The sequence below is a fragment of the Labrus mixtus genome, chromosome 12 (assembly GCF_963584025.1).
Source record: "Labrus mixtus chromosome 12, fLabMix1.1, whole genome shotgun sequence".
Taxonomy (NCBI): Eukaryota; Metazoa; Chordata; class Actinopteri; order Labriformes; family Labridae; genus Labrus; species Labrus mixtus.
In genome coordinates this window covers 3,141,882-3,154,381 of record NC_083623.1, presented here as the reverse complement: position 1 = coordinate 3,154,381, position 12,500 = coordinate 3,141,882, and the positions used below count along the sequence as shown (strand labels likewise).

General features: G+C 44.6%; 1 protein-coding gene across 2 annotated transcripts in view; it reads left to right on the top strand.

Moving 5' to 3' along the window:
* hivep2a (HIVEP zinc finger 2a) overlaps positions 1 to 12,500 on the top strand; it is a 113,963-nt gene that overhangs the window by 45,788 nt on the left and 55,675 nt on the right. For both annotated transcript variants that reach the window (XM_061051526.1, XM_061051527.1), the window contains one exon: positions 6,848 to 6,917. The gene's annotated coding sequence lies outside the window, so the exon portion shown is untranslated. The remainder of the gene's footprint in view (positions 1 to 6,847; positions 6,918 to 12,500) is intronic.

Sequence of the window (12,500 nt, the reverse complement as noted above, 5' to 3'; positions counted from 1 at the left end):
TTCTGTTATTTGTTGAATTGCGTTCTGTAAAAACCTGTTTGTGAAGATGATCAGTTTTTCTTTCTTTTCGCTGTTCCAGACGACTCTTTTGTTGACTGTTTGGACGGCCCTTGATTGGTTGGATGATTTAATAGATTTATGGCGGTTTGGATGTTTTACTTGAACGTTTGGATGCTTGTTGGAAGTTTTGGTAAGATGATTAGAGAAATGTTGATAAGCTGCTAAATTAAGGATTCTTGGTTGAGTTGTTCCCCCGCCCTCTGATTGGTTTATGTTTGGGTAAAATGGTTAATTTGAAGATTTATTTTGGGCCGTTTTGTGCCTTTATTGGAGAGATAGGACAGTAGATAGAGTCGGAAAAGGAGCGGGAAAGGAGCCACCAGCGCCCCCAAACTGGTTCATTTGTTGGCTCTTTGGTTGGATTGTTGGATTTATCTCTGGGAATTGTTTCTTTGACAGATGTACAAATGTTTGCAGTAATGGCAGATTCTTTACTTAGTCGTCGTCTTGATGGAGCTTCATTGATTGGTTGACGGACTTGTCCAATTAACAATTTGAAAGGTTAAAGGTCTTAAGCCTAAATGGCGATGTGATCATTTAACCCTTAACCTGCCAACTCCTAAATTGTGGGGAACAATTGAGATTCTTATCTTATTCATAACTTCCAAAAATCGATTTGTTTGGGCTAATCAGTCACTCCCTGCTAAATGCTAATGCTAGCAGTAGTAGCCAAATGGAGCAGCAAGAAATTCAGCCAGTCTCACAGATGACTGGAGTAGATCCTGAAGTATGGACTAATTCATGAATAGACTTTCATGTATCCAGAATCGTTTTGAATCCAAAATAGATTCTTAAATGGAATCGTTACCCAAAGAATTGAAATTGAATCGAAACGTGAGACACCCAAAGATTCCCAGCCGTAGAAGACTTTGACTTTCTCTGGCTTAAACGTTTGTTACATCTTCAGGTAAATTGAAGAAATTTAGTTTTGTCAATTGGTCATAAAGAAGTGTGTGCTCTCTAACTTTTATTCTAACTTTAATTTGAGCGTTGGGAGTGGACGGGAAACAAAGGGGACGGTCAATCGTTTGGAAAATTGAGCTTTTTGTGGTTCTCTGATGAGCCTAACAATTGCATGAAGTGTTTGATTGGTGAGATTGTTTTTTAAATGTTGTCATTTGTATTTTCTGGATACGGACAGAACAAAGGAAAACATGGAGAGAAATGTAAAAAAATATGACTTCCAACAGTTGTTTTCCACCAGTTTCAATGTGGGTTAATTGCTTTTTTTTGTCAGTCTTATAAAAGTCCAAGCTGATGGATGTGTTGTCAGTATTTGGTCAGATGTTTCAGTCGTCCAGAAAGTTGATTTATAAGCTAGTGTGACTCTGCAAAACCTGGTTTTGATTGACTGTCGTTATTGTTTGCTGGTTGTTTTCTCGGTTGCCTGGTTGGTTGATTGTTTTAATATTATAAAAACACAGCTGGAAAGAATAGGGGGGGGGGGGACATGAGAAGCAGGACGACGATACAAACAGAAATACAAATAAGTCGACGGCTGTAAGAGACGGGTTCATGGCAGGAGAGTGAGGAGGGGGAAAGAGAATAGGGAAGAGATGAGAATAGAATCCAAATTTGAATCTGACCCGGAGGCCTTTTTTACTTCCCAGTCTGCTCTGAATGGAAAATCAAGGGATGAATTTTCCACAACTCTTCGTTTCTCTCCGGCCCTCTTTCATCTCCTCTTTACCTCGATCGCCCCGTCTTTCAGTTTTAGAGAGACGGTAGGAAAAGAAGTTAAAAGAGTGCGATGTGATCATTGAAATTCAATCCTTGGCTTTGGTAAAAATCACGTGGCTTTAAAGGTTGTTGTTTTTTTTTTTGTACATCGACTTTCTGTTATTGGCTGTGCAGACTTTTTTAGAAAAGATTGGAAAATGAGAGCGGAGCTTTTATCTTGCCAGCCGATGGTGGTGTACAGATTCCAAAACTCACTTGCTTTCCTCTCTTCTTGGCGCCCAAAACGTGCTTCTCAGTACAGAATCGAACTCCAAAATCACAGCTGGTCCGCTGCCAGAGCCGAGTCCAGGACACGAGCTCACCAGTCGCAGCCGACTCGAGTTGCCAGAGTTTGACTGGTGGCTTCTGGTCATTTCCCAGCATCCCAGCCGTGTATTCCAGATGTTGTGGATTTAAATCCAAACTTGTGACTTTGTTGCATGTCTTCTCTCTCTGCTGACTTTTTCTTTTTCCTTTCATCAGTTATTCCTTCTTCTTTCCGCCCTCTCCAAACACACGGACTGTGTTTCAAACTATTCTGAGTTGATGAATGCGTTGTCCTCTACATGTTTTCGATCTATAGGTTCTAGATCAGGTCTAAAAGGAAGACTTTGTGATGCCTTGGATGGTTATTGAGAGTGTTGTAGTCAAGACCACAATAACCAAGGACAAGACAAACCAGAGACCAGAGTCCTCCAAGACCGAGACATTTAGGGATTGAGACTGATTTAAAGGCCGAGACCAAGGCAGGGCGAGACCAAGACAAGTCCAAGACCAAGACCAAGACCAAGACAAGACCAAGACCAAGACCAAGAACATAAATATCACTGACAGCGGGCGAGTCACTTGCTTAGACCGTTACACCGGGAAGGTTGCGACCGTAACCGGGGGATAAAAATCAAACTACAAATGAATTGAAGTTATTTGTTCTTTTAAAAGGAGGCGTCTTCCTTCTAACCACATTAATGACGTGGAAAAATAGCCGATCAGTGGTGGTCTTGACTGGTCTTGACAAGACTGCAATTAAAAACAAGAAATGATTTAATACCGGATGCTCAGGAGTCCTATCCTAGTGAATGGGCTCTCACCAGACTCAATTTTGTAATATCACTGCATGCATGTCGTATCATCAGCGTAACAGGCAGCAAATGGCATTTGGAGCTGACTTTAAAAAAGCTTAACAAGTTATTGTTGGGCTGGAACGCTCCAATTGGCTCTTTCTTTTTCTTCTCCTTCTCCTTCCCGACTTTTGTGTCATGACAATACACGGTCCAACATTACTGGAGTAACAGTTAGGTTCACAACGCTCAAAGTGTTTCAAAAGAGGTGGGTTTAAACTTTGTGACACATTTCACTGAAGCAACAATCAATACAACGTTTGTTTTTGGAAGGACTTTCGGATGGATCCTGTATTTGCCCCCTCAAGTGGCAGGGCCCCCAGAAAGCTTACCCCTCTTTCCCCCCTTATGGACGTCCTTGATCATGACAAACCCTAGTGTCCTGAAACTATTAAAACACATCCGAGAGCCACACTGTTCTATTCGCTGACAGTTTGCTCCATCACTATAAACACTTTTAATTTAACCCAATCCCACAAACATCTCCCTACTTCCCAGAAACACTCACCAACACATGTGGCTTAATCTGCTGTTAAAAATAGGCCCCAACGAGGGGGCTCTACTTCCTACTATTCGTGTAACTATCGGCAGTGAGCAGCTGTTTCAGGAAATTCCTGGAGTCTTTTATTTATGACAGTAGAAAACCCAATTGGACCGACCCAAGGAGCAAATACCAGCGACAGTCTGGGAAACTATTCCAAAAAAACAGACCTGCACACTCTGTTTGTTTTGGGGTTTCCATGGGATTCATCGCCATGCAGGAACAATATGCAGAACGAGACCGACCTCGTCAGGGGGGTTTTTATGACCCTCCATTGTTTGGTGAATTTCAACAAGTGTTGGATTTATGAAACCTCAAAAACACGACTTCATACAAACATGACAAGAAGGGTAGAGTGTGAAAAACAAAACCATGGTGCTCCTGCTCTCTTTGATGTGTTCCTGTGTAACTCTGTAACGATGGTTTTTAATTGCTTGAACCAGATATTTTCCTGCTGACTGGGAAGAAAATATCTCTTAAAGTTTAAGTGCTTGAAAGATGGAGTAATAGCTGCGAGTAAACAGAGAGGGCTTAAAGACTCACACAGATTCTTTCAAACGAATAATTCATGGGCTTTCCCTTTAAAGTCTGTGGTGTCACACTTTACATCAGCTTCATTAAGCGTGTTTACCTTCTCGCTTAATGATCTTCGCCTCGTTAATGCGACTGTACAGAACGAAGCAGCAAACTCCCGCTGTAGAAAAAATGAAGCCAGTTTGAAAAGTGGCTGAGCACGATTGCTCCCCCCTCCCCCCTCCCCCTCCCCCGCTGGTCTGCGTTCACATTAGTAACATCGCACATGTTCACAGTCCGATCCAGCAGGGGGCAGTATGCACACTGTTGGTTTGCAAATCTGCCACAAAAAAAAAAGCAGAAATAAGAAGTAACCATGGCAACCACTCGTGGGGCTGCTGAGTCCATCCTGCTAACTGTGGATGTTTTTGGTATTTTTGAGACGCAGACATTGAACCCTCTTCCATCGAACGTCTGCCGTGCAACTCAGAGGAGTTAGACGGTAGAGGTTTAGAGTGACGTCATATAGCGGTCCACTTCCTGGTTTCCATCTCCCGCGGACCGTACTCCATAACACATGAATCGTGGCCGAGACCACGTCTTCAAGCGGGCTCGGGCACGGTACCAGAGTACAGAACATTTTGTGTTCACGCTGATCAAATGAACCAGACTTTGGAGTCAAGTGGTCTTTAGGATCCGGGCCCGGGACCCTAATGTGAAACCGACCTAAGACTGCAGTTCCCTCACTCAGGCTTCATCCATTAATATTTACACTCTATGATGTGTGTGTGTGTGTGTGTGTGTGTGTGTGTGTGTGTGTGTGTGTGTGTGTGTGTGTCTGTGTGTGTATGTGTGTGTGTGTATGTGTGTATGTGTGTATGTGTGTGTGTGTTTTGACAGACATGAAACAGAAAAACAGTGTCACAGTTTTTTCCGTGGCAGAGCGGAGCAAAGAGGACCAATCGGAAAAATTTGATCTTAAAACGGGCGCCCAAGTGTGTGTGTGTGTGTGTGTGTGTGTGTGTGTGTGTGTGTGTGTGTGTGTGTGTGTGTGTGTGTGTGTGTGTGTGTGGAACATGTGACTGTCCACTTGTGTGTTTTGATGTTTTCCATCCATAACGTTGTTGGAATGTATATTGATGTTTGTGTTTTCTCTCTCTCTATCTCTCTCTCTGTCGTTTCTCCGTCTTGCTCGCCCACCCCTCGGGGTCTTCTTCCCCTTTTCCTCTCTCTACCTCTCCCCCCTCTCTCGCCATCTCTCTATCTTTATCCCTCATCTGCTTACTCTCCTTTTCCTCCCCTTCTTTCCCTCCTCTTTTTCTCCCTCGCTCTCTGCCTTTTCCTCCATCCACCTCTCTCACACCCTAACCTCTCCTCGTCCCCCCTCTGCCTCCTCTTCTCTCCTCTTCCTTCCTATTTGTTTTCCTGTTTTCCCTCTCTCTCACCCCTCTCTTCCTCTCTTGTTTCTCCCGTTTCATCAGTTTCCTTCTCTGATCTATCTCTTCTTTCTCCTCTGCCTCCATTCCCTTTTTTCTCTCCACCTGTTGCTTCCTACCATGCTCGCCCCTTCTCTCTTTCTCCTCCCACTCCTCTGTCTCTCTGCTGAAGACTCTATCCACACCGTGTTTTTTTTATGAATGGGTTTGTGTGAGATAATAAAAAAGGGAGGGGGAGGGGGGAAAAGAGCTTTTTGTATCACACTTCCGTTGACCACTTCCTCCCCCACATCCTGTTTACTTCCTGTTGCGATAGTGACCAGAGTCCCTCAGACGTACACACTCATAAACAGAAACACAAACACACACAAACCCACTGATTAAATCCACAAACATGAATAAACACGCTGAAAGGACTTGATTCTATAATTAAACACAGAAACAAAGAGTTCGACACAGAGGAGCACACGTGTCACACACACCACCACCTTCTTTTTTTAGGGGAAACTGAAACAGCCCGAGCAGAATTAACAACGCCTCTTTGTCATCAGGTGTCAGTGGTTTCAAAAAACCCTGCAACAAATACATCACAGATTGGAAATATACCGGTTTATGGTCTGTATTTACCTGCAGATGAGATGGATCGAAACACATCTGGACTCTTCTCAAAACCACCATATCTTAGAAGTGCATCTTTAGAATAATATGTTTCTTGTTTCTACCTGAAGAAGCTTTCAAAGGACACATATTCTCCTCCTCTTCTTCAGTGTAAATAAGTCTCAGAGCTCCTCAAAACATGTGTGTGAAGTTTCTTGTTCTAAATCCACTCTGATCCTGTATTTGATCATGTCTATAAACCCCTCTATTTCAGCCCTGCTCAGAACAGGCTGTTTCTGTGTCTGTACCTTTAAATATGTAAATGAGCGGTGTCTGACCACGCCCCCTCTCTGGAAGGTTCTTGGGTGTACTCGGTGCTTTCTCGCTCCATGTCCTATTGTTTACGGTGAGAAGGCAGACTCAGAGGGCAGAACAAACACCTAGCTGTGGGAGTGTCACCCACCTGGGGGAGGGGCTACTGCCCTTTGTGATGTCATGAAGAGAAAATATCCAAACGGCCTGTTTGAGCACACATTTTCTGAAAAGTGGAGCAGGGAAAAGACGGAGAGGATGGACTTTTCTCATCATTGGGGGGTTTGTAGACGGACTAGAGACACATGTTAGAGTTAGAGGAACATGGTGAATAATATGTGACCTTTAAGATCAGTTTGTTTGTTGACGTGTCATATCGATACATGTCTGTGTTTGATTCTGATTCTGAGGATATGAAGATTAAACGAGTTCACAGAAATGTTGTCGCAAGAAGCTAAACTCAAACCGTCTTCACGCTGGTAGAATCTGGTTTGCAGAGTTTTAAATTCCATCACACTTACGAGATCCTTCATTTGTTTGTTTTCTCACAGGACGGCCTCATGAGGACACTTCCTGTCGGGGCTCCCGCTGAAACCGAACTGAGCACGTGCAGACCGAGAGGTAAGCCTCCTCACCTGAAACGACCCCCAAACCTGAATGAACTCCTTCTGAGGGTTACCAACAGGACAGCATGAGTTGTTTTCATGTGGATGTGTGCAGCGAATACTTGAGCTTAAGGTCGATGAATCACTGAGATGAAACACAGAGATGAGTTTGGGCCGAGACGTTTTTTATTCTCTGTCGTTCCTCGACTTTTTTATTAATGAAATCTGGAAACTTCTGACAGTGCGAGTCGCTTTGAAGTGCTTTCCACTCGTATCAAATTTATGTTTAAATTTCAAAACAACATAAATCCACTTTAGAGAAATATTCCTCAGTGGGAGTGCAGAGATTAGCATATGGCTAATGCTAAGGCTCCGTGTCCACCTAGCGTTTTTTTCTGAGCGCCAGCGGTTTTTTGAAAATTGAGTAGGGACGAGTGTTTGCAAATTGAGTTGTGAGTCTTGGTATCCCAGTTTCAAAATGCTGTGGCACAGCTGGCTTGACTGGTTTGAGTGGTATCGATTCTTTTAAATGGAATTTGTCTGTTTGCTTGTGTGTGTGCTATTTTCTGAATCCCTTAAAGCTAAATAGTCATAGCAGCAAGAGTGGACAGAATTTCAATGTGACCGAAACCAGAAATGGACACACACACACACACACACACACACACACACACACACACACACACACACACACACACACACACACATTCCACGGAGCTAAATTACCATCAGACGAAGTAGCTGGGATGATTTGGGTTTGACTCAGACCTTGTGGTTGTTGGACTGAGAAAGTGTGTTAGCAAGCTGTAAGAGAATATGTCACCTGCCCGTACACGCTTACACACACACACACACACACACACACTGTAACATAAACATTGCTGAGGAACTACAAAGGTAATACGAGAGGTACGAGCCAGAACGAGAAAAGTTAAATCAGTGCAACTCAAAAATGTTGCAGTGAGAAAATGTGGCGGGTCAGATCGAGGCTGTGATGATGGCTTTATGCTCCTTTGACACACACACACACACACACACACACACACACACACACACACACACACACACACACACACACACTCAGAAATCACTGGCTCTCAGCAGCCTGCTGTGTGCCAAGGTTATGAAATAATTTGTGTGCACGCGCCTTTCAACACAATTCTTCTTTGCCTCCATTCAAGCCGAGACACGACACGGGCGAGATAAAAATAGAACCTCACTGACCCCTTCCTCTCTCTCTCTCTCTCTCTCTCCCCCCCCCCCCCCCCCTCGTTCTGTCTCCAGTCTGATATTGTTGCAGCTGTCTCTCTCCGGTTGGGTAACACTCTCTATCACGGGGAGAGTCCCGGGGTCGAAGTTTTCGAGGATTTTTCACTCTCCGCTGTGGGAAACATGGCTTTCATTAAACACAATAACGTGCTCAGGATAAAATAAATACACAAAAGATCGTTACACGGAGTAGTTCAATGAGCTAAAATACGATGCGAGAGTTTGTTTGTTGCACAATGTGTCGTCCAGGGAGCAGAGGGCGCTCAGATTACGAGTCAGATGGAGTTAAACTGCAGAAAAATCCAGGAAAACAATTGATCCTACACACGCTCCCTTTTACTGACAGCCAGCGAGGATCTGGTTGCCCCTGACACTCGGCCGCCCTAAAAATCATCACAAGCATGAATCCAAGTTTGTTTTTCGGAGCCCCGCGCACGGCAACGGGCGTAAATGGAAATAGATGTTGGAAATGCACGCAGAGCAAACAGGTGGCGAACAGCTGGGAGAGAAACTGACAAGCTAACTCTGAGGGTTTTTTTAGATTATTAAGAAAGAAGAAAAAAAGCAGATTGATTTAGACGAGGTCAAGGAGGCTTCTGCTGTCGATTAAGGGCGCAGCAAACTTGATATTAATGAAAACAAACGGTATGAAAAAAAGTCCCTTCTCAGCTGAACTAAGCTGTAAGAACTAACAATGAGAGGTAGCCTTTGGAGCTAACTCTGCTGCACTCTCAGTTACTCATTGTCCTGAAAGTTCATACAAAGACAGCTGAGAAGAGATCTGTTCATACGCTGCTGTAACATCTGAGGATTTATTGGTGTGATTTAAGAGAACCAATCGACAGAGAGTAAAATCATTTAATCAAAGGAACAAAGTCGCCATGTTTCACCGACATGTTTCTACAGAAGCCCTGAAAGGACAAACCAAACAACACGGTTACCGGCCCTTTAAATGTTCTCCCTCACAATTAGTCAGCACATACTTTTTCATGCTGTTTCATGATGACCTCAAAATGCCCGTTGTCAGACTGGTCAGACTGGTTTTCTGGTGTGTTTGTGTTTTGGAGACGCTGTGATTGAACTTCTTCTGGCTGTGACGCCTCTTTGGACAACCTTCAAGACGGCGCTGCTGAGTGTGCAGAAGCGTGCGTGAATAATGGGCGAGGGTCAGTAACTTCATCACCCGATTAACCTTTATCAGACGTATCACAAAGTATTGAGACACACACACACACACACACACACACACACACACACACACACACACACACACACACACACACACACACACACACACACACACACACACACTCTGGGTTTATTTAAAGGGGAGGGCGTGACAGTAACTCCCCCGTACTTCACCCGTGTTTCAGGGTGAGGTAGACGTCATGGCGTTCGGCTGTAGGACAATGGTAACAACTTCCTTCTCCTGAGGTTTAAGGGAGTTTTTGTCTTTCAGAGAGAAACACTTTGTTAGTTTGTTTTCTGATCGCTTTGAGGAGATTTTAGTCAGATCAGGTGGTTGGTTGGTTCCACGCTGCTCTCCATACGATTCTCTCACAATTTATTTTACAAAACGGGACAGGAGACACATTTTGAGATGTCTGAAAAAGATTCCTTTTTAATTTTTTTCCATGAAAACACCAACGCACCTCGTTATCTCTTTGGCTCTTGCTCTCGTTTGGGCGAGCAGCGCTGCAAATAGTGGTCGCCCTCACTCTCGACGTCTGCACGTTTTCCTCCTGATAATTATCACTTGACTCGGTTTGCACGAGAGCAGAACATTAAGTTATTCATAATAAGGCTTCACTTTTTCCATGAGGTAACGGATGAATGTGAGTGTAGGAGGTATTTATTCTGGTAAACATGACGGTGTGCTTGTTTATGTTCTTCCTCCGGGACGTCTGATGTTTGTTTTTAAATCCTTTAGAGTGAGGAAATCTCTCCGGTTCTGACCTCTCCAAACGGCTGTTTGAAGGTGAAGATGTGTTTTTTCTTTTTTTAAGGGCTTTGACTCAGGTGGAGGTCAGGGTGAAGGTGGAGGGTCAGGTGACGGGGAAGGTTAGGCAGGTTGAAGGAGGGTCCGCCTCACAAATATAGCAGAGCAGCAGTGTTGTTAAACGACTGCTTTGCTGATTTGATTGACACTTTGAGTGTTTTTTTTATCTCCAGGGTTTCACAGGATTGTGCTGCAGCTTGTAGAAAGAAAGTTACAATGCAAGGTGTGAAGTTTTCAAGTTCGGTTGTCTCCTAACAGGAAGCTCTTATACTTCTAGTCTACATCTGTGCCTGTGCACATTCAAATCACTTCGGCTGAATCACAACTTCCTGCAGAGACATTTTTAAAATCTTAAAAATAGATTTTTTCTTTTTAAATTCAGTAGATTTTAAAAAAGGAAGTCCGTAATTTCTCTGAAAGTTCTCTCTCTCTCTCTCTCTCTCTCTCACTCTCTCTCTCCCTCTCTCTCTCCCTCTCTCCCTCTCTCTCTCTCTCTCACTCTCTCTCTCCCTCTCTCCCTCTCTCACTCTCTCTCTCTCTCTCTCTCTCTCTCCCTCTCTCTCTCTCTCCCTCTCTCTCTCTCCCTCTCTCTCTCTCTGTCTCTCTCTCTCTCCCTCACTTTGATTTAAACATTCACCATCGTTGGCACGACTGTCTCTACTGTGTGTTGCCAAAGCAATAAAATACGTAACAATCTGGAACTCCAGTGTGTGTGTGTGTGTGTGTGTGTGTGTGCAGGGTGTGCAGGGTGTATGTGTATGTTTTGATGTATTTCCCATCAGCCCCGTCGGTCATCCCTTACCCAACCCTTTCCCAGAATCCACCACCACTGACTCACTTTGAAACAAAGCAGGAGTCAGCTGTTTGAAGACAAAAGAAAAATGATTAAAGTTCTTAAATATGAAACAAGATGTTCGCTCACACCTGTCGAGGAATGTGTAACCTGCAGAACTGGAAACAGCTGTTACATGACTTTTTGTTGCATGTTTTATTTGTTCGCGATGAAAGAAGAAAGGCAGAAAGACGCACAAGCTGAGGGGGGAGAGAGAGAGGGAGAGGCTCGGCCACATGTAAAGATTTTAAAAAAAGAAGGTGCTCTTTGGGGTTACACTGATGAAGAAGCTAAACGGGTTGTGATGACGTCCAAACGGCCTTGATGACACCTGTCACAGGAAGCAGCCGGTTTGATCCCCGGCTGTAACGATTAGTGGGTCTCTCGTAGACGGACCACATCAGTTGCAGTGTGTGTGTGTGTGTGTGGAAAAATCCCCAAAACGATTCCCCGCAGTTAGCATGTGGGCCGCTCCACATGGGATGATTATGTCCGTCATGTGGTTTTGATAGATTCTCAGGGAAGAGACGAGGGGGGCTTATATGCTCCATGATGAAATAATGATGAGATACGATCGAAACATGTGAGCGAGGATCACATGGGAGAGATTCTTTTTGTGTTGTTTGTGTGGTTTGTGACATCTGTCAGACGTCAGCGACCGCATGCGTCTTCATGAGTCTTTGTTCTGGTTTTAATCACAAATGATGAGACTCTCCTGATATAGAAGATTAAAAAAAAAGCTCACTTCCTCATTTCAGTCTCGTTCTGAATATAGTCGACGGATTACACTTTAGTGCCTGAATTACCAAAGTGAAGTCGGTCTGGGATGTGGTTGACTACTTCAGATTTCCTCCTCTGATAAGTTTAGAAATCTAAATTTGGTCACATTTTAGTCACATCACAGGACGTGTGAGGCATGTCACGCTGCCACTTTTGTACTATTGGAATCAAACCAAAACCACAAGTTTTCTCGTTTCCATGACGATTCTACAATAAAGTCTGATATCACCGTCAGAAATCAGAGAAGTGACCGCTGTGTATTCAGAGTCTGTTTGTCCCCTGTGTGTAAAAAATGTTCAGGTTGCCGCCACAGATACACCGCCCTCCCCTCTCCTCTCCTCTCTTCTCTTCTCCTCTCCTCTCCTCTCTTCTCCTCTCTTCTCCTCTCCTCTCCTCTCTTCTCCTCTCTTCTCCTCTCCTCTCCTCTCTTCTCCTCTCTTCTCCTCTCCTCTCCTCTCCCCTCCCCTCTCCTCTCCTCCCCTCCCCTCCCCTCTCCTCCCCTCCCCTCCCCTCTCCTCTCCTCCCCTCTCCTCTCCTCTCTTCTCCTCTCCTCTCCTCTCCTCTCCTCTCCTCTCCTCTCCTCTCCCCTCCCCTCTCCTCTCCTCCCCTCCCCTCCCCTCCCCTCCCCTCTCCTCTCATCTCTCCTCTCCTCCCCTCCCCTCTCCTCTCCTCCCCTCTCCTCTCTTCTCCTCTCCTCTCCTCTCCTCTCCTCTCCTCTC